This window comes from Camelina sativa, chromosome 4 (genome assembly GCF_030686135.1).
Source record: "Camelina sativa cultivar CO46 ecotype springtype chromosome 4, ASM3068613v1".
NCBI lineage: Eukaryota > Viridiplantae > Streptophyta > Magnoliopsida > Brassicales > Brassicaceae > Camelina > Camelina sativa.
In genome coordinates, this window is record NC_141883.1 from 21,321,201 (window position 1) to 21,340,442 (window position 19,242).

Consider the following 19,242-nt stretch of genomic DNA (forward strand, 5'->3'; position numbering starts at 1 on the left):
TATATGCATGAAAAATTTGAAGAAAAATGGAAAGAATCTCAAAAGATAAATGTAGAATTACTTGGAAATGACCGTACACATTAATAACCCCAATAGTCTTTTTAACCTGTGTTGCCTACTGCGACCTACTCTATCATTTTGTTTTTTTTTTTGGTTTTTATAATCAACTTGTCTTCGTTATAAACAGAAGAAGATAAAAATTACTTATGTCATTATTATTAGTTTTGACTGTTGTTCATTACTAGTAGTAATTTAAACTTTAAACATATATAAAAGCAAACGTGATGACCAAACTTTCAACATTATTAGTCACATAAGTACAATAATTATCTTTTTCTCGTTTTGTCAAAAAACTGATTTATAAGGTTGGTAAAGACAAGACTAAAATATACATCATGATGTTTTTTTCAGATGATTTAGGCAGGTACCAAAAATTATATCAACAAAACCACAACGGTGAATCATTACCTCGTTGAAGTTTTTTTTTTGGTCGTTTTTTCATTTTCCATATGCATCAAATATGTGAGATAGTGTGCCACACGATACACTATAGTCAAATATTGCGACGATCATAAGAAAATATATTACCTTCATGTTCACCACCCAGGCACTTAAGTAATGTATGTTAAAGATGTGATTACTTTTAATGTTTTTTATTCATTGTTCAAACCTGAAAACTTTGAAAACAGAGCCGTCTACGTATGAAGAGAGCCGACTTAAGTAGTGTTTATTCATAGGGGTGAAAAAAACAGAGCGTAACACTGTTTACAATAATAATCCATAGCCGACTCAACCAATTCCTAAAAAAAAAATCTTCATAAAAAGACAAAATCAAAAGACAAGAGCGTGGCCTCTAATTAACCCAACACCCTCTGTCAAAAATAAAAAATAAAGCCTGAAACTTTCCTCTCCATCCCCATTTCTATCTGCGCATGTCTCTCTCTCCCCTCTTCTCTCATCTCCATAAAAACCAAAAAAATCTCACTCTCTCGTACCCTAAAGTTTCAACCTTTACCTCTCTATAACAAACCCAAACAATAAAAGCTTCAACCTTTACCTTCGATTCCCGCTCTTTCCACCCCCATAAACAAACAAAAAGCTTCCATTTTTTTTCTCCGGTTATGCCGACGTCTGACTCCGGTGACTCACGGCGGATAGTTATGAAGCCTAACGGTGTAACAGCTCCGAACAACGAGCAGCTTCCTTGTCCTCGTTGCGACTCAAACAACACCAAGTTCTGTTACTACAACAACTACAACTTCTCTCAGCCTCGTCACTTCTGCAAAGGCTGTCGTCGTTACTGGACTCACGGTGGTACTCTCCGTGACATTCCCGTCGGCGGTGGTACTCGCAAAGGCGCTAAACGCTCCCGCACTTGCTCCTCTTCCAACTCAGCCTCCTCCTCTGTTTCTGCCGTTAACTCTGTCGTCTCTTCCGCTAACGGCGTTCGTTGCGTTACGCCTGTTCTCTTCCCTCACTCGTCTATCTCTAACGGCTGTACTCACAGCGTTGACAGTGACGCAAAGGGGAGTGCTTTGTCTCTCTGCGGTAGTTTCACCTCTATGCTGAACCATAACGCTGCTGCGACGGCCACACACGGATCCGGTTCGGTTATTGGACTCGGCGGATTCGGAATCGGACTCGGTTCGGGTTATGATGACGTCAGCTTTGGGCTTGGAAGAGCGATGTGGCCGTTTTCAACTGTGGGTGATGCTGGGACGACGAATGCAGGGAGTAACGGTGGTCATCACGCCGTTCTGATGCCAGCCACGTGGCAGTTCGAGGGTTTAGAGAGCAACGTCGGCGGTGGGTTTGTCTCTGGTGAGTACTTTGCGTGGCCGGATCTCTCCATCACGACACCAGGGAACTCACTCAAATGAGATGACTTTACATCAAAGCTTTTGCCTTTGCTAGAGGGTTTCAGTTTCTTTGCCTTCTTTTTTAGTCTCTCTATTGGGGTTTCTGTTCTTTGATCTCTTAGTGTGTCTTTGTCATTTTAGTATTTGTGTTCGGAAACTAGAAAACAGAGAAAGTTTATGTTTTTTTGGCTATGTGATCTTTACTTTGTAACTTTCTCCTCTGTTTCACAAGTGATTTCGAATTGAAATGGCAATACTTCTTTAGAACAACTTTTTAGTCTGAACAAACAAGTGTTATAAGGAATGAATCTTGTTCATTAGATGGTGATCTCTGTACAACATACTACTCTTTTAGCCTATGTAATTCATCTTGAGCTCGACTTACTTCTGTGTTACCAGAGGAGAAAACTTGTGTGTTGTTGTTGTTCACTTCAGTCCAGCTCAATCCTGGATCTTTAGGAGAAGCTAATCCTCTAATCTTCCTTCTCATCTCTGCTACATCTTCCCATCTCCCATTCACAGCGTATAAATTCGATAGCAGAATGTGTGTTGCAGTGTCTTCTGGATCAAGTTTTAGTATATGCTCAGCTGCATATAGTCCCATCTGCAAGTTTTTTGGTGTTAACACAGGCGCTCAGCAGAGATTTCCTGAGCTCTGCGTGGTTGTTCTTTGGAGGAGATTGTTCTATCAGTTCAAGTGCTTCATCTAAAGAACCCTGCTTTGATGCCACTTTCCTTCATTTGGTTCCATAGGAACTTACCTTCCTGCGATGATCCCCTGTGGCTGCAGGCTGCTAATAAAGACAAGTATGTTATAGCATCCGGCCTGAAACCGTGTTCAAGTATTTGCTCGAAGAAACTGAGAGCCTTTTCTACCATTCCATGCTGACTATAAGCTCCTAGCATCGAGTTCCAACATTTCAAATCCGGATTTGACACAAGAGAGAATACTGATTCTGCAATTTGGTATTTGCCATATTTCCCATACATATGTCTACTAGGGCTCCGCATACTGACATAACACTATCTAATCCCGTCTTTATGGCAAGAGATTGAAACACTTCACCTTGTCTTAACAATGCCATGTCTGAACATGCTCCTAAGACACTGCTCAGTGAAAAACCATCAGTTGTATTTTGGTCTCTGTACATTTCAATGAAGAGTTGGACCGCGTATTCACCATTTCCAAGTCTAGATGCCCTACGATCATCTCAGTCCATAGAACAACATCCCTTTCTGCGATCACACCAAACACCTTCTGTGCAGATTCAGCTTCCCTGTTTTTGAAGTACATGGACAAGAGTGTTGTTCCAACAAAAACACTGCCTTTCTACAAACACCTACCCATATTTCTGTGAGATCTTATGCGCCTTTTTTTAACTTAAGGCTTAACGTGGAAGGACATTTGCTTCAAGATGAGGAACAAACTATTCTCTTCCGTTTATCAACCTTGTTCAATCCTGTAGTCCTATTCTGTATATTTATTTCAGAGGTAATTTTCATAAAGCATTCACATAAGGGAATCTCTTCTGCTATGTTCCATGTAGGCTTTAGTAATTTATTCAATCACTGATGAGATTTCTTAACGCGACACGTCTTTTTTATGTTGTCAGTTGCATTATGATCATCAAGTCCTTCTTGATTACCTTATATCTAAAGACATCGGGGCTAGCTGTGGAGAGTACCTGCTGAGGTTAATCCTTTTTCTCTTATGTTATTTGCATATCAACTGCTCAATCCCTGCGTATTAAGATTGAATATGATCTGCTATCATGTTTGTGTGAGAAACCAGCCATGTTAGCTCAGACTCTAGTCTTTGAATGATTTCTCTAGATACAAAACAACTTAATGCGTTTCTGTTGATTCCTGTTTAATAATATCCATTGTATTTTCCTGGTAGATGTTTGCGGGCTGTCTGTGATTCATGGACCCTATTTGTGGAATTCCCATTTGAAGAAAATACAACACAAAGAAGTCTCCTTTCCAGATCAAATTTCAAACTAATTGGCTCACAAGTAGACTTGTATGTAAGTTAAGAGAATCTCATGTCCAATCGAATTTTCTTGGGGGTTGTGACACAAGTGAAGCTGACATGAGTTGTGTTTCTGCAGAGAGATCCTAAATTCTTCGTTGGTGCACCTGCTATGAAACAGAGAGCATTATGTTCTTGCCTCCATAATCCAAATCTGAAAGGTATAATATACTTTGGTCAAGCCAATATGAAGCTGCCCCAGCCAAATACAGTAAGCAATGAAGAAGTATCAAAATTACAGTGTAGAAATAACCAAAAATCACAAATATTGAAACTCTCTTATTCATGGTACACAGTTGTTATCATTTTACATTTAGTTATATCTCGCTGCTATTTCTTGTAGCAGTTGAGATAGTTGTTGTGGCTTAGTGAGAATAGATAATGATGTTTAATATTTGAATAATTCTTAAATAAGTCTTTTTTTTTTTTTTAATGAGAATAGTACTTTTAACAAAGATTTTAGAGTGATCTCTTGTAAGTGTTTCTGACTTTCCCTAAACATATAAGAAACTAGAAAGTAGCCCACGCGATGCGTGGTTTATGTACGCATTATTAACTTGAAATTAAAAAATGAAGTTTCTATTCAATTATATATGAAATTTACAGATGTAATTGTTAATATATGTCTTGAAAAATAATATTTATAATACTACGGTTCAACTACAATTTATAATATATATATGTTATATATTGTTTCGTAGAAGGGTCATGTAAAAAGGAAAGTTAAAGTACATATTACTAAATATTTTTGATTACAATATATTGTTGAAATTATTTAAACAGTATGTTACTATAGTAATAAGACCATTACTTATAGCAAAGTCAACTATATATGGTATTTTTGTTAAATAGTTAAGATAAATTATATTTTTTTCTTTTTTGGAAAAGAAAAAACTGATAAGTAGTTTAGAAAAAAATAAGATCTTACTTAATTATTTTGATAGATAATTTTATGTTGTCCTATATATTAATTTTATTGTCATCATCTAAAAGTAATAGTTAACAAAAAATATTTTTATATATGATAAGTCAATTTTAAAATAATTTATTAAAACGATATCACAAAACAAATATCTTATAATATAAGTTTAACCAGTTTTATAAAAAATCATTGAAAAGGAAACTGTGTGAAATTTAATATATATTTTTTATTTTCTATAGATTGTCTCCATTTGTAATCATTTTAATATAAATAGTATAATTAACAATAAATTAATTTTTGAAATTATTATTTTATATATCATAGGGTGATAAAGCAATTATGTTATGATACCATTATGTTTTTTTTAGTACATATGTTTTAAAGACAATCAAACTGTAACTTATAAATTACTATTAAATACAAATTTGAGTTGTGTCTTAATACAATATACATGATTATTGAATATAATGTGAATTTTTTATATATTAGAAAATCTTTTATATTTTTAAATTAGTCTATCATAAATTAATTTGGTTTCAGTTTTTACTTTGAAATGTATGAAACCATTTTATAGTAATAGGACAATTAGTTACAGCAAAATTAATTAAATTTTGTCTGTTCATTAAATAATTAAGATAAATTAATTTATTTATAATTTAGTTTTTTTTGGGAAAAAAAAAACTGATAAGTATTCTAAGAAAAAAATGTGTGACCTTACTTTGATAGATAAATTATGTTGTCTTATATATTAATTTTATTTTCATATATTAAAGTAATAGTTAACAACAAATAATTTTATAATATAACAAGTCAATTTTAAAATAATTTATTGATACGATATCACAAAAAAATATCTTATACTCTAAGTTAAGTCTAAATATATTTTTATAAAATTCATTAAAATAAAAGTGTGTTTAATTTAATATAAATATGTTTTTCTTCTATAATTTGTCTCTATTTCTAATTATTTTAAAATAAATAGTATAATTAACAATAAATTAATTTTGAAACTATTAGTTTCTGTTATTTCATGGGGGAGATAAAACAATTATGTTATGATACCCTTTTTCTTTAGTACATATGTTTTAAAGACAGTCAAACTGTAACTTATAGAATACTATTAGATACAAATTTGAGTTGTATCTTTAATACATTATATATGATTATTGAATATAATGTGATATATGTATATATATATATTAGAAAATTTTCTATATTTTCAAATTAATCTATCATAAATTAATTTGGTTTCAGTTTTTACTTAAAAAATATGAAATCATTTTCTATTCTTATTTGGTTTTAATTTGTTTATATTTTTTAGTTGGGTTGATTAGTATTTTTTTTTTAAGTTCTATGGTGTATGATTTCGTTATGAAATATATTAGATGCTAAAACTAAAAAATAGAAAAGAATATATTTTTTGTAACAATGTTGAAAAAAATTTCAGAAAAACAAACTATACAACAATTATCTTTTTTTTAACAAACTATACACCACATAAGATACAAATAAAATAAAGTTATATAAAAAAATAGAATGTTAAATTTAAAATTAAACAAAATAACATGTGTCACAAAAGTAGAGTGCCAAATGTTACACTATTAGGCAATGTTAAAGAAAATCTTCTTTTATTATATAAAATATTCACTCATAATAAATACATCTAGCGAGATATCGCGCATCCAAAAAAAAAAAAAAAACCTTTGCGATGCGACGGAGATCGAGGGTTTTGGAAATTTCCATATTTGTGTGTGTATATATATATACGTCCCCATCTTCTCTTCAACTATATATATATATATATATATAGTATTCATCATCTTCTTTAATTTGTGTCCTCATAAACTTGCTGTGCTTTGTTTTCTTCATCTTTTCCCTATCAAAGTTCTGCACCCACACACCCGGTCTCCTGGTTAGTTAATTTCTTATTCTCACACAAAATATCAACCGTTGTTTTTTTTTTTCTGGTCTCTTGATTGTTAACGAAGATTTCCTTTTAGTCTCTCAACTTTTATATACGATATTTAAAATCTAAGCATCAATCTCATACTGTTGGTAGACCAAATTTTGTATCGGCTTCTAATAATTATTGCACACACGTAGAAGTTTCATTATTTTCATAAAGTTTTTTTAAATAGAGTTATTTCAGATGATACTTTTTTTTTGTTTTCTTCGTCTAACATTCGTTTGTATTAATTAGCAGATGGAATCTTGTCCGTGTAAATGCAGAAGAGAGTGTGCGTTTGCGCCCTACAACTTCCAGGGGAACAAACCAGAGGAGCTATATGCATTGCTGTCGGGATTTGATCTGCCCGCTGTTGCTAGAGTTCTCGTGTGTGCTGGTAGCCATCGCCAGGGGCAAGATTACGTGGACTGGTTATGTAACATGGCAATATCCCCTAGCTACAGCAGCCCTGATGAACTTGATGAGCTCCATATGGAAATTATCAAGAGGGAACACGTGGAGCTTATGAAAAAAATCGATCTTATATATGCTGCAAGGACACGTGAACTGGATCTTAAATATGCTGCAAAGACACCTGACCATGCATCCAACATCCCAACACTAAAGATCACGTCTTTGAAGTCAATCTAATCAGTACTAGTCTTTTGATTATTATTATTATTTGAATTGCTGAATTTCTGTTATCCCTTTTCGATTTGAGTTGTTCTTTTTCTCTATTATATTTGGGCTACAAAGCAATTGACAACCTATTAATAATATTATCGATTGGAATTTCTTAAACAGGCTTATTGAAATTTTATATTATTGATTGGATTTGAAATCCCTATATTTGTAAAACACAAGTACAAATATCAAACAAGGCACCCTGAAGAACAGAGTCACTTGAAGATCCTCTTTCTAGTTTCTCTATTTCGTTCGTGAACCAAATTAGTCTTTGTTTCTTCTGTTTTGCTTAAAAATTCTGTTTTAGCTGATGAAGGTAAATCATCCAGATTAACAAAGTATACTACTGTATCAAAGTCTGTGTTTTTTTTTGGCTTACTTTTGTAACTTTCTCCTCTGTTTCACAAGTGATTATTGAAATGACAATACTTCTTTAGAACAACTTTTTAGTCTGAACAAACAAGTGTTATAAGGAATGAATCTTGTTCATTGGATGGTGATCTCTGTACAACATACTACTCTTTAGCCTATGTAATTCATCTTGAGCTCGACTTACTTCTGTGTTAGACTGGTCTCCGGAGGAGAAAACTTGTGTATTGTTGTTGTTCACTTCAATCCAGCTCAATCCTGGATCTTTAGGAGAAGCTAATCCTCTAATCTTCCTTCTCATCTCTGCTACATCTTCCCATCTCCCATTAACCGCGTATAAATTCGATAGTAAAATGTGTGTTGCAGTGTCTTCTGGATCAAGTTTTAGTATTTGCTCAGCTGCATATAGTCCCATCTGCAAGTTTCTTGTGTTAACACAGGCGCTTAGCAGAGTTCTCCAGAGCTCTGCCTGGTTGTTCTCTGGAGGAGATTGTTCTATCAGTTCCAGTGCTTCGTCTAGTAACCCAGCTTTTGATACCAAACTCACCATGCAAGAATAATGCTTCAACCCTGCTTTGATGCCACTTTCCTTCATTTGGTTCCACAGGAACTTACCTTCCTGCGTTGATCCCCTGTGGCTGCAGGCTGCTAATAAAGACAAGTATGTTATAGCATCTGGTCTGAAACCGTTTACAAGTATTTGCTCGAAGAAACTGAGAGCCTTTTCTACCATTCCATGATGACTATAAGCTCCTAGCATTGAGTTCCAACATTTCAAATCCGGATTTGACACAAGAGAGAATACTGATTCTGCAATTTCGTATTTGCCATTTTTCCCATACATGTCTACTATGGTTCCACATACTGACATAACACTATCTAATCCCGTCTTTATGGCAAGAGATTGAAACACTTCACCTTGTCTTAACATTGCCATGTCTGAACATGCTCCTAAGACACTGCTCAGTGAAAAACCATCAGTTGTATTTTTTTCTCTGTACATTTCAACGAAGAGTTGGACCGCGTATTCACCATTTCCTAGTCTAGAATGCCCTACGATCATCTCAGTCCATAGTACAACATCCCTTTCTGCGATCACACCAAACACCTTCTGCGCAGATTCAGCTTCCCCGTTTTTGAAGTACATGGACAAGAGTGTTGTTCCAACAAAAACACTCCTTTCATATCCTAATTTCGTTACTTGTCCATGGAGAAGCTTCCCATGGATAGACCATTCAGGTACCACTGTCGCAGATATAGCAGCAGAGAAAGTATATTCATCCGGATGAGGTGTGACCATCCTCTGTAACCTTCTATACATTAAAATCGCTTGCTCTCCAAAGCCGTTCTCTGAGCACCCCGAAATAATTGAGTTCCAAGAAACCAAATTTGGTTTACGAATCCTCTCAAAGACATATAGCGCTTCTTTTATGTCTCCACAACTGCAGTACATGTCAAGAAGAGCATTTTCAACAGGTAAATCAGCTAAATGATCGGAGACTATTATTATCCGGGCATGGATTAGCTTCCCCAGTGAATAGCTTCCCAGTTTACTACAAGCATTCAGCACCATCGAATACGTGAACTGCGTTGGATCAACACCAGACATCAACATGTTTCTAAAGAGCATAAGCCCATCTTCTATCTTATCATTTCTCAAACTCCCAACTATGATTGTGTTCCAAGCCACCGCATCTCCATCATTTACACAGTCAAACATTCTCCTAGCAGATTCTAAGTCCCCGCAACTAGAGTACATACCCAAAACCGATGTCTGGACAACCACATTATCTAAATATCCAAGCTTTATAATCTTTGAATGCAGTGATGATCCCATTAAAACATCTTGAAGCACAGTACATACTTGCACTAAACTAGTGAAAGTCGAACTACTAGGCTTCAAGGAATCAGATGCCATATGGTTTATCAAACTAAACGCAAAGCTTCCGTAATCTGGGTTACGGGAATACGCTGAGTAAAGCGCATTGTAAGAAACCACGTTTCTTTGAGGCATTTTGTCGAACACTTTCCGCGCTTGTTCTAGACAACCGCACCTAACGTACATCGAAATGAGGTTGTTATTAGCATACGGGGACTCGGAATCTGCGCCGGCGCCGGCGGTGAGGACGAGAGCGTGGAGCTGACGCGCCCGTTTTAGTGCCGTAAACGATACGCATTTCCGTGTAAGTTCTACTACGGAGGAAGCTACTTCGTTCAGTGGCATAAAAGAAGCTAAAGGACAAGGCTTCCAGTTTTTCGCGGATCAAGCTAAAACGCCGCGTTTGAAAATATTCTCTCTTAATTCTTAAAACGGCGCGTTTTATTTAAAATCTCTAAATAACAAAAACGTTGCGTTTTGAATATAGTCTCTCTAAATTTCAAAACGTTGCGTTTTAGTTTTAATCTTTCTTAACATCAAAACGCTGCGCTATATCAATCTCTCTTAAATAACGCAGTCTTTAAAATAAATATCCCTTAATTTCAAACGCCGCGTTCTTATAATCTGTCATAATTTCAAAACGTGCGTGCGTTTTGTTTAATGTGACCTTTTTTTTTTTTGACAACAGGATACAAGATTGGCTCAAATGAGCGAATACAAAGGAACATTGTTTACATAGGTAACTAGGTGCGGAACAGTGCGAACACGTCGCGCCAAATTATCCGCTTTACCATTCTGAGAGCGAAAGACATAGACTAGGAAGAAGGAGACAAACTCCTCTCTATCCACCTGGATGTCCTCCAAATAGGGTGTAAAAGCTGGCCACTCAGAAGACAAAGACACCATCTTCACTAAGTCAGAGCAGTCGGTGAGGAAAACGACAGATTGATTATCCGCTCCAATCATGCATCGCATAGCCCAAATAAGGGCTTCAACCTCGGCATGAAGAGGAGAGAGACTGCGGCGAAAGTTGGCAGCACCCATGGTGGGGGCATCGTCCCAAGGCGACGTGCAAAACCATCCTCTTCCCGCAAAAAAATCTGTTGCTTTCCACGAACCATCAACATAACAAACATAACTTGAGAAAGGCTGAGAAACCCCAAAACTCATCCTCCCACAGGGGACCGCCGTACCGGCAATAGCCGGTGCTAAGACCACATCATCCGTCTGAGCCAGAGCCCATGCTTTTGCTTCATCCTCCGCTAACCGCAAGATGGCTTGGGGATTGGAGTCCAGATTACTAAAAAGCTTATCATTTCGGGCTTTCCAGACATACCACAAAATCCATGGAAAATATTCCTGATTTTGAACATTTGGGAATCTCCAGAAAAGAAAATCCATATTTGTGAAAATTGATTCCAAGGGGAAAACACCTTGAGCCGTCGGAAACAGCGACAAGGCCCAAACCTGACAAGCTGGGGGACATTCAAAGAGGGTATGATTAATCGTCTCCTCCCCAATACCACAGAGCCCACAGGTAGCATCACAACTCAAACCACGTTTTCGTAGATTAGCAGTAACCGCCACACAACCCGAAAGCACTTGCCACATGAAGTGCCGAGTTTTTGGAGGACACCGAATTTTCCACACAAAGGCTTGAAGGGGTACCAAAGTCGGTCCAAAAATCTTCGGACCGGTTGAAGCGATCGAGTGAGAGCGAAGAGTGTGATACCCTGATTTAACCGAGTATTTACCAGACTTAGTAAAATGCCATCCCAACAAGTTCGGTTTATCCGGTTGTCGCAGTGGTAAAGCAGATATTATAGCCACATCTTCCTGTACAAACGTAGCCGTAAGCAGGACCATATCCCAGGAATTGGAACTTGTGTCAATAAGATTTGTAACGCGGAGCATAGGATCAAAAGGTAACCCTGTACTTAGTGCTGGTCTCGGAGATTGAGCAGAGATCCATCGGTCAGTCCATACAGAGATGGCCGCACAAGATCCTACCCGTTTAATAAGTCCTTTATTAACCAGAGAGCGAGAAAAAACTATACTTCGCCACCCATAAGACGGCGAATACGATTTAATTGGATCCAATGGATCAGAATGTCGATAGTAGCGTCCTTTAAACACCCGTGCAAAAAGTGAATCCGGAACAGTGATTAAACGCCAAAGCTGCTTTGCCAGCAGAGCGGTGTTATAATCATCCAGGCACCGAAAACCCATACCCCCTGCATCTTTAGCATGACACAGCTTATCCCACGCCACCCAATGTAACCCGCTGGACTGTGGAGACGAGCTCCACCAGAAATTAGAAATCGCACTCGTCAATTTCGGCGTAACCTTCTTAGGCAACCGAAAACACGACATGACAAAAGTAGGCACCGCTGTAGCGACAGATTTAATCATAATCTCTTTTCCGCCCTTCGATAACATTCTAGCCGGCCATCCACTTGCTCTTGCTTGCAATTTGTCCTGAACAAACGAAAATTTTTTCGTCTTAGCCCCACCCAGGCTTTCCGGAATCCCTAAGTAAGATCCCATGCCACCCAAGTTTGTGATCCCCAAAACCCCTTTTATAATTTCTCGCAAATCATTATCCACAGTATGACCAAACTGGACTGAAGATTTCTGAAAATTGATTTGTTGACCAGAAACTCATTCGTACTCTTGCATGATTCCTAAGACCACCTCACATTGTTCCCGCGTGGCCCGACAGAAAAAAAGACTGTCATCAGCAAACAAAAGATGGGAGATGGCTGGACTAGCAGTCGAAACCTTGAGGCCGGTAAGAAGTTTCATCTGTTCGGCCTTCCGAAACTGTGCAATGAGTACCTCTGTGCACAGAATGAAAAGATAGGGCGACAAAGGATCCCCCTAACGCAGCCCCCTGGAAGGAGTGATGGATCCCTGTGCTTGGCCAATAATCAGGACCTTATATTGAACTGACGTGACACAACACATAATCCAGGATACTCACTTATCACAAAATCCAAATCGACGAAGTAGGTGATCAACAAAAGACCACTCCACCCGATCATAGGCCTTGCTCATGTCCGTTTTGATAGCCATGAACTTCCCCTTACAAGAACGATTAGTTCGCAGCCCATGAAACATTTCTTGAGCAATCAAAATGTTATCCGAAATCAACCAACCCTCCACAAATGCCAACTGAGTTTCCGAGACGAGGGACGGTAAAATAGTGCGTAAACGCTGGCACAGAACCTTCGAAATAATTTTAGACCCCACATTACACAGGCTGATGGGTCTTAACTCCGTCATCCTCGTTGGCTTATCCACCTTAGGGATAAGACATATGTTTGTCACATTTAAACGTTTCCCCATTCTGCAAGAAGGAATTGACCTCTAAGACCAAATCTGCTTTAACCGTGGCATGCTTTCTGGTAGAAAAGAGCAGTCATACCATCCGGACCGGGGGCCTTATCCGGAGGCATCATAAATAATGCTTGCTTAATCTCCTGCTCGGCAACCTCCCGAGTTAGAAGGTCATTCATCTCCACAGTAATGGATGGCTGAATCTCTTCTAACATCTCCGCAGGATCCGATGGGTCCGAGGGCGTAAATAGATCCTGAAAAAAAGAGACTGCTATATTTCGGATATCACTCCCCTCCGTCATCCAAGTACCATGCTGGTCATGAAGACCAACAATACGATTCCGAACACGTCGCTGTTTCGTCTGCGCATGAAAATAACTGGTATTACGGTCACCAAACCGCATCCACCGACTTCTGCTCTTTTGATACCAATATACCTCCTCGTCCCTATAAGCCTCCCGTAATCGCCAAGTAAGCTCCACCAACACATCAACCATAGTAGCATCATTTTCCTGGGCCACCGCTAGCTTAGCCTTTAAATCCTCAATAGTCTCCCGCCCATAAGGCAGTTGCTCCTTCCGCCAACGAGATATGGCTCGTCGGCAGCTTGAAATTTTGTCCACCAGGGCGGAAGCTGAGGCTTCACCCGGTGGAGGACCCCAACCGTCAGCAACCACCCCTAAAAAACCTTCCTTTTCCAGCCACCGTATGTCAAAACGAAACCCACTCCGACCCCTCCGAGTGTTATCCTCAATAACAGCCAAAAGAGGTTTATGATCTGACGCGATCATTGGTAAGTACTCCGTAAACGAGTTCTTAAACAAATCATGCCACTCCTCATTTGCTAAAGCCCGGTCTAAATGACAGCGTATTGGTTGTTTATCCCGCCACCCTCGCCAGGAAAGGCTATCCCCAATTGCAGGGAACTCAAGTAATCCACAATGTCGGATCATGGTGTTAAAAAGCACAAAAGAAGAAGCATGACGCAAGGCACCACCCTGCTTCTCATGATTGCCTTTTAATTCATTGAAATCTCCAATTAAAAACCAAGAAGAATCTCGGTTTAAACCAATCATTGTTAACCGTTCCCAAACCAAATCCCGGTTTTTTGGAACCGTGGTCACCATAAATAAAAGATAGATAAAGTACTTTGCCTTTAAATGTAATTTCCACATCAATATTTCTGTTGGATTCAAATAAAATGGAAACATTATTATTATTATTATTATTATAAAATAGTGCAAGACCACCACTACAACCAACCGGTTCAACCGTTTTTAAATCTGAAAAAGCAAAATGACCAACAAAAGGTTCTAAAACAGAAAAAGATTGTCTAGTTTCAGAAAGAAACAGAAAATCTGGCCTATGTTTCCCCCATAAATCCCTAAGATACCCAATAGTGGCTTTGTTACCAAGTCCTTGACAATTCCAACTTAAAATCTTCATTTATCAACCTTTGGAAGTGGTGGCTTGGATCCACCTGCTGCACCCTTATCCTCCTCCTTCGGCTTCGGGTTAGTCGGCTCTCCAGCCTGGCCACCGTTCTTTGGAGCGGGCCTCTTGCGAGGTGTACCCCTTAGATACAAATTAAGTTTCTTTGAGCCCACACCCTTTAGGCCCATTAAGCCTTTGCCCTTGCGTGATTTGTCAAGCAAAACCGAAGGTGCACCCGCAGCCACCGGAGGAAGATCAGTGTCCATGGAAATTCCACCGGAATTAGGATCAGCACGAGAGCGAGGAGACCCCACAGCGGACTCCTCCCCAGTAACATCCACACCGGGGTCCCTTTCCCCTTTGACTGAAAGCTCCGTGCCGTCAGACACCACAGCTCCCGACATCGCAATATCCTCCACACCCTCCATAGCCAAACCTGCAACACCCGTAATAATACATGTATCCGGTAAGCCAGAGGCATCACCTTGAGCAACCCCATCGCCAGTAGAATCAACCGTTAGGATCGCTACAGGCAGCACCAGCACCGAGTTGTCCGACGTGACAATCGGACCAGATGTCGTGGTAACAGCGCCCAGATCAACAACCATAGACACCTCCTCCGGCTGCTGTGCAGACTCTACAGCCGCAGACATCGAGATATCCAACTCACTATCCTGGAATAAAGCTTTACGGACAACCTTGACCGGTACAGAAAAGTTATCCTTGTCCCTAGAGGGAGAGACCCTAGTATCCACCGCCTCCGCTTGCGTATGAACTGGCTCCTGAGCAGTCGACCTTGAGAACCTATGGTCATTATATTGCACAGAGGTTTGAAAACGTCGTTGCTTCGCCAAAGGTACACCTGCAACTAGCTCCGATTGAAGCTTTGAACCCCTTGCAATCTTCCCTTCAAGAGGACGCTTCCCCGCAGCCTGAGAACCTTCCCCATGCGATCTCCCTCGAGATCCCCCACGAGAAGGACCAGCCATCTCAGACCCTTGCTTCCGATCGGACCTAACAGCCCCCTTGTAGCTCTGGTTACGTCTTACATCAACCACCTCTGGTAAAGGATGGACAACTGCCTCCTCTGAAACCACTTGCAACAGTGGACAATACGCCTTATCATGACATAAACTGAAGCAATGAGAGCAGTAACCAAACAGACGCTCATAGCGGAGAGAAAAGTGGTTTCCTCTCCATTAAAGAACTCCACCTCCGTCTGAAAGCATAAGGGTTTGAACCCATCAATCAGCACCTGAACTCGCCCCCCATCAATATCAACCTCCTGGACACGACCGATGTCCTCACCAATGCTCCTGAACTCCCATAACACGAACCCAGAAAATCAAGGACGAAGGGTACATGGGATCGACAGTAGGACTCCATCGAACCATAGACACCATCCAGTGATCGAAGTGGAAAGGAGCCATCTTCATCACCTCAATGATATCCGCTTCATCATCGAAATCAAACTGGTATTTGCCCAGACCTAAGTCAGCACCAACAACCTTGCCCTCTAAATGCCAGATGCGAGAGAACATGAACAAAAGCATCTTCATGTCCTGCGATCTTGGGTTCATGCACCGGCCGATAATCGTCTTGGAGTAACCCTCAATCAAAGCCGTATTGTCAAAGTATGGAATTTTGACTTTACGTTTCACCACAGCTTGAATAACACTCTTTGAAATCGAACTCTGACCAAGGACCATGCTCTGAGACATGTTGAAAAAGCAGAGAATGGACGGGAGAGCAAAAAGAAACAGTGAACGAAATCGACAAAAGCCAATAGAAAACAGAGAGAAGTGTATGTGATGAATCTGCTCAACAGAGGGAAAAGCCCATTTATACACCTCCAACAAGGAAATCCGCATATCCTCCTTCTTAAAACACACACCCAAAACACAATCAATCAGATCTCGCTGAGGACGGCAAAACCCGATACTATTAATGTATATCGCCAAAGAAGCATTCCGGAGCCTAGACCAGAGAGGATCCTTACCCCCACCCAAAAAATCAATCCGGATCTGTGTCATTGCCAAAATCCTCTAGGAGATCGAGATACGATCGAGGACACCATAAATTCCCAGATTGCGAAATGTTTCCCCAAATAAAAAATCGGATCTTCAATCCAATCAAAAAGATCATCAATCGGAGACTAAATTCCAAGATCCCCAAGATACCATCATAAAAACCATAGAGAACCAAAAGCGCCACCGAAGAAAACACTTGCATCAGGGATCAAAACCCTCGAAACCCTATCGCCATCGCCGATATGATAAATTTATATGAAATCTATGTTTGATGCTTTACCTTGTTCATAAAAAAACAAAATTTCATATACTAAGTAAAAACTCAAAATTCTCAACTGAAATCACTATCTTTCGGCTTCACTCTCTGCTATGGTATCACATGACTCATATAGATCGATTCGTCAAATGTGACCTTTTTCTTAAAAAGAAAATGTGAGAAAAATTGCAAAATAGACGGTTTAAAAAAATATATTTGTAAAAGTAGTACAATAACTATGAATTTTAAAAAGATTGCGGAGAATAATGTAAGAATATTTATTTATAGGATAAAAAATCACGAAAGTTAAAAGTCTAAAATTATTGATTTAGAGAAGTTACAGTTATAGTTAATAATGTATTTTAATAAAAACGAATTGAGAAAATAGTCAATTCTTCTTTTATGTAATTTCATTTACAATTTTGAAGTAATGTGTGAATTTCATTTAAAGTATGGATTAGTAAACATGTTATATTTTTGGTTTAATTGAAGATAAATATTATATTGTGAATACTAAAATGTCAAATAGACCAATAGAGATAGGGGGAATTTTCAACAATACCTTTTTTCTATGTATAAAACAACTAAATTCTAAGCCCTAAACTCTAAATACTAATTTATAACCCCTCAAAACTATATCCTAAATGTAAAATAAAGAAATCAAACTGAAATTTAAAAAAAAAATAATTTAACATATTGTAATTGTGTAAAAGAGGTAAAAATGCAAATGTTCACAAAATGAGTATTTTTGAAAAAAGGTATAAAAAAATTTTTCTAACAAATTCGCTAGAGATAAAGTAAAATTTTAATATATACTAGATTTTGAACCCATGCTACGCGTGGGTTTATTTGATATATTTTGATAAAAATTATATACAATTGATTACGGTAATAAAATATTATCTCATAAAAAAAATTAAAATTAGTAATAAGAAAAAAAAAATTCAGATACACAATTTTTTAAAATATAAAAATCAGTTGTGTTATAAAATCAAATCTGATAAAAAATCATAAATTTTACTTGACGTCCAGGCGAGGCAACTGATGACCTCACATATCCTAAACCATTTTCTTTGACCACCAGAAAAACGAAACAATTTTATAATCATGAATTTAACTCGTTTTCATATTTGATTGATCGCTACCACCTATGTTTTCGTGTTTTTTATTCAATGTTTTCTTATTCTTCATATTTTTTCTTGTCATTTTCATTGTCAAATTTGTGTTAATTGTCATCGTAACTTTTACCGTTTGGTTTTTCGTTATACTCTTTTTCTTCTTCTTCCTCGTCAACTTCTTCACATTCTTCCACTGAAAAATCTTTTTTTAGACTACCACACAACTTGTTAACCCATCAAACTCCAAGAACAAAATCATTTCTTTTCTCATAAAATTTGTGAAATTCATGATTACCAGCATAGTCAACACATGCACCCAATTATTGACAATTTTATCCATATACTTATTTGGTTTTAGATCAACGCGTTTAGAAACTTCTCAAACCAAAATCCTTACTTGGTTTATAATATTTTAAAAACATAATAAAATATACTAATAATTATTTATTTAATATGAATCATATGATATATAGAAATATGAGTACACTATAAGAACATATTAATTATAAATAATTAATATCATCAAATAATATCAACCGTATCATATTATCAAATAACCGTAACCGTATATAACAATAACCGCTTGAACCATAACCGTATTTAAACGTAACCGTTTAACCGTTTGTTAAACGGTTCTGGTTAAGGTTACAAAAATTTCTAACCATAACCGATGGTTAATAAACCTTAACTGTGACAACCGTAACCCTGTTCATGCCTATGTATAGCTAATAAAACATGTGTGTTTGTCGTCCATCTTTCTTCTTTAAACCTCAAAATTTGACTCAAACATCAAATTAAGGTCTTGCGATGTCAATCCTTCTTCCTTAGGCCCAAAAATAAAAAATTAATAAAAGAATATCAACTCATCTATAAAATCATACACAAAAATATGTTTACAGCTCATAAGAAATAAAAAGTACAAATGTAGATAAATAAGATAATTTATGTTTTGCATCAATATTAGTAGTATAAAATGTTAATAAGTGATATGTCAAATTTCTATTGATTGTTTAAAATCCTATGTGGACGGCCTTTTAAATATATGCTTAATTTAAAAGAGTATATAAAGCCGATAATTGATAAAAAAACATGCAATAAACTGCTATTACATTTGATATGTTTTGTATAACTAGTTATTAGTAGGAGTTATATATTATAATTATGTTTTATAAACATGCAATAATCCTGCTCATTCGTTGTTGGAAGCATATTAATCTTATTTATACTGGTTCTGAACCATTGTTTAAAAAGTTTCTAGCCGATGTGGGATATTGTGCCTAGTTCTTTGGTTTCCATAAATTTAAAATTTTTCTTTTTCTAAAAAATTATGTAAATTTAAAAAATATAATGAATGACATGTCAAATCATGATAGGT

The 19,242-nt window shown here is 37.5% G+C and overlaps 1 long non-coding RNA gene and 2 pseudogenes across 4 annotated transcripts; 2 read left to right on the forward strand and 1 right to left on the reverse strand.

The window, feature by feature from the left end:
• The first annotated feature begins 865 nt into the window (after window positions 1-865).
• LOC104780871 (dof zinc finger protein DOF3.4 pseudogene) lies at window positions 866-2,129 on the forward strand (annotated as a pseudogene). Its single transcript, XR_015596971.1, has one exon. The product of XR_015596971.1 is annotated as a dof zinc finger protein DOF3.4 pseudogene (transcript).
• Window positions 2,130-6,481: 4,352 nt separating this feature from the next.
• Window positions 6,482-7,588, forward strand: LOC147946044 (uncharacterized). 2 transcript variants are annotated; one of them, XR_015596973.1, is made up of 2 exons: window positions 6,482-6,725; window positions 7,014-7,588. It is a non-coding gene; the product is annotated as an uncharacterized LOC147946044 (long non-coding RNA). The 2 variants fall into 2 exon arrangements; XR_015596972.1 differs by having other exon boundaries at window positions 6,606-6,725; window positions 7,017-7,588.
• A 265-nt stretch (window positions 7,589-7,853) lies between these two features.
• Window positions 7,854-10,099, reverse strand: LOC109132685 (pentatricopeptide repeat-containing protein At3g50420 pseudogene; annotated as a pseudogene). Its single transcript, XR_015596970.1, has one exon. The product of XR_015596970.1 is annotated as a pentatricopeptide repeat-containing protein At3g50420 pseudogene (transcript).
• Between the last annotated feature and the right edge of the window lie 9,143 nt (window positions 10,100-19,242).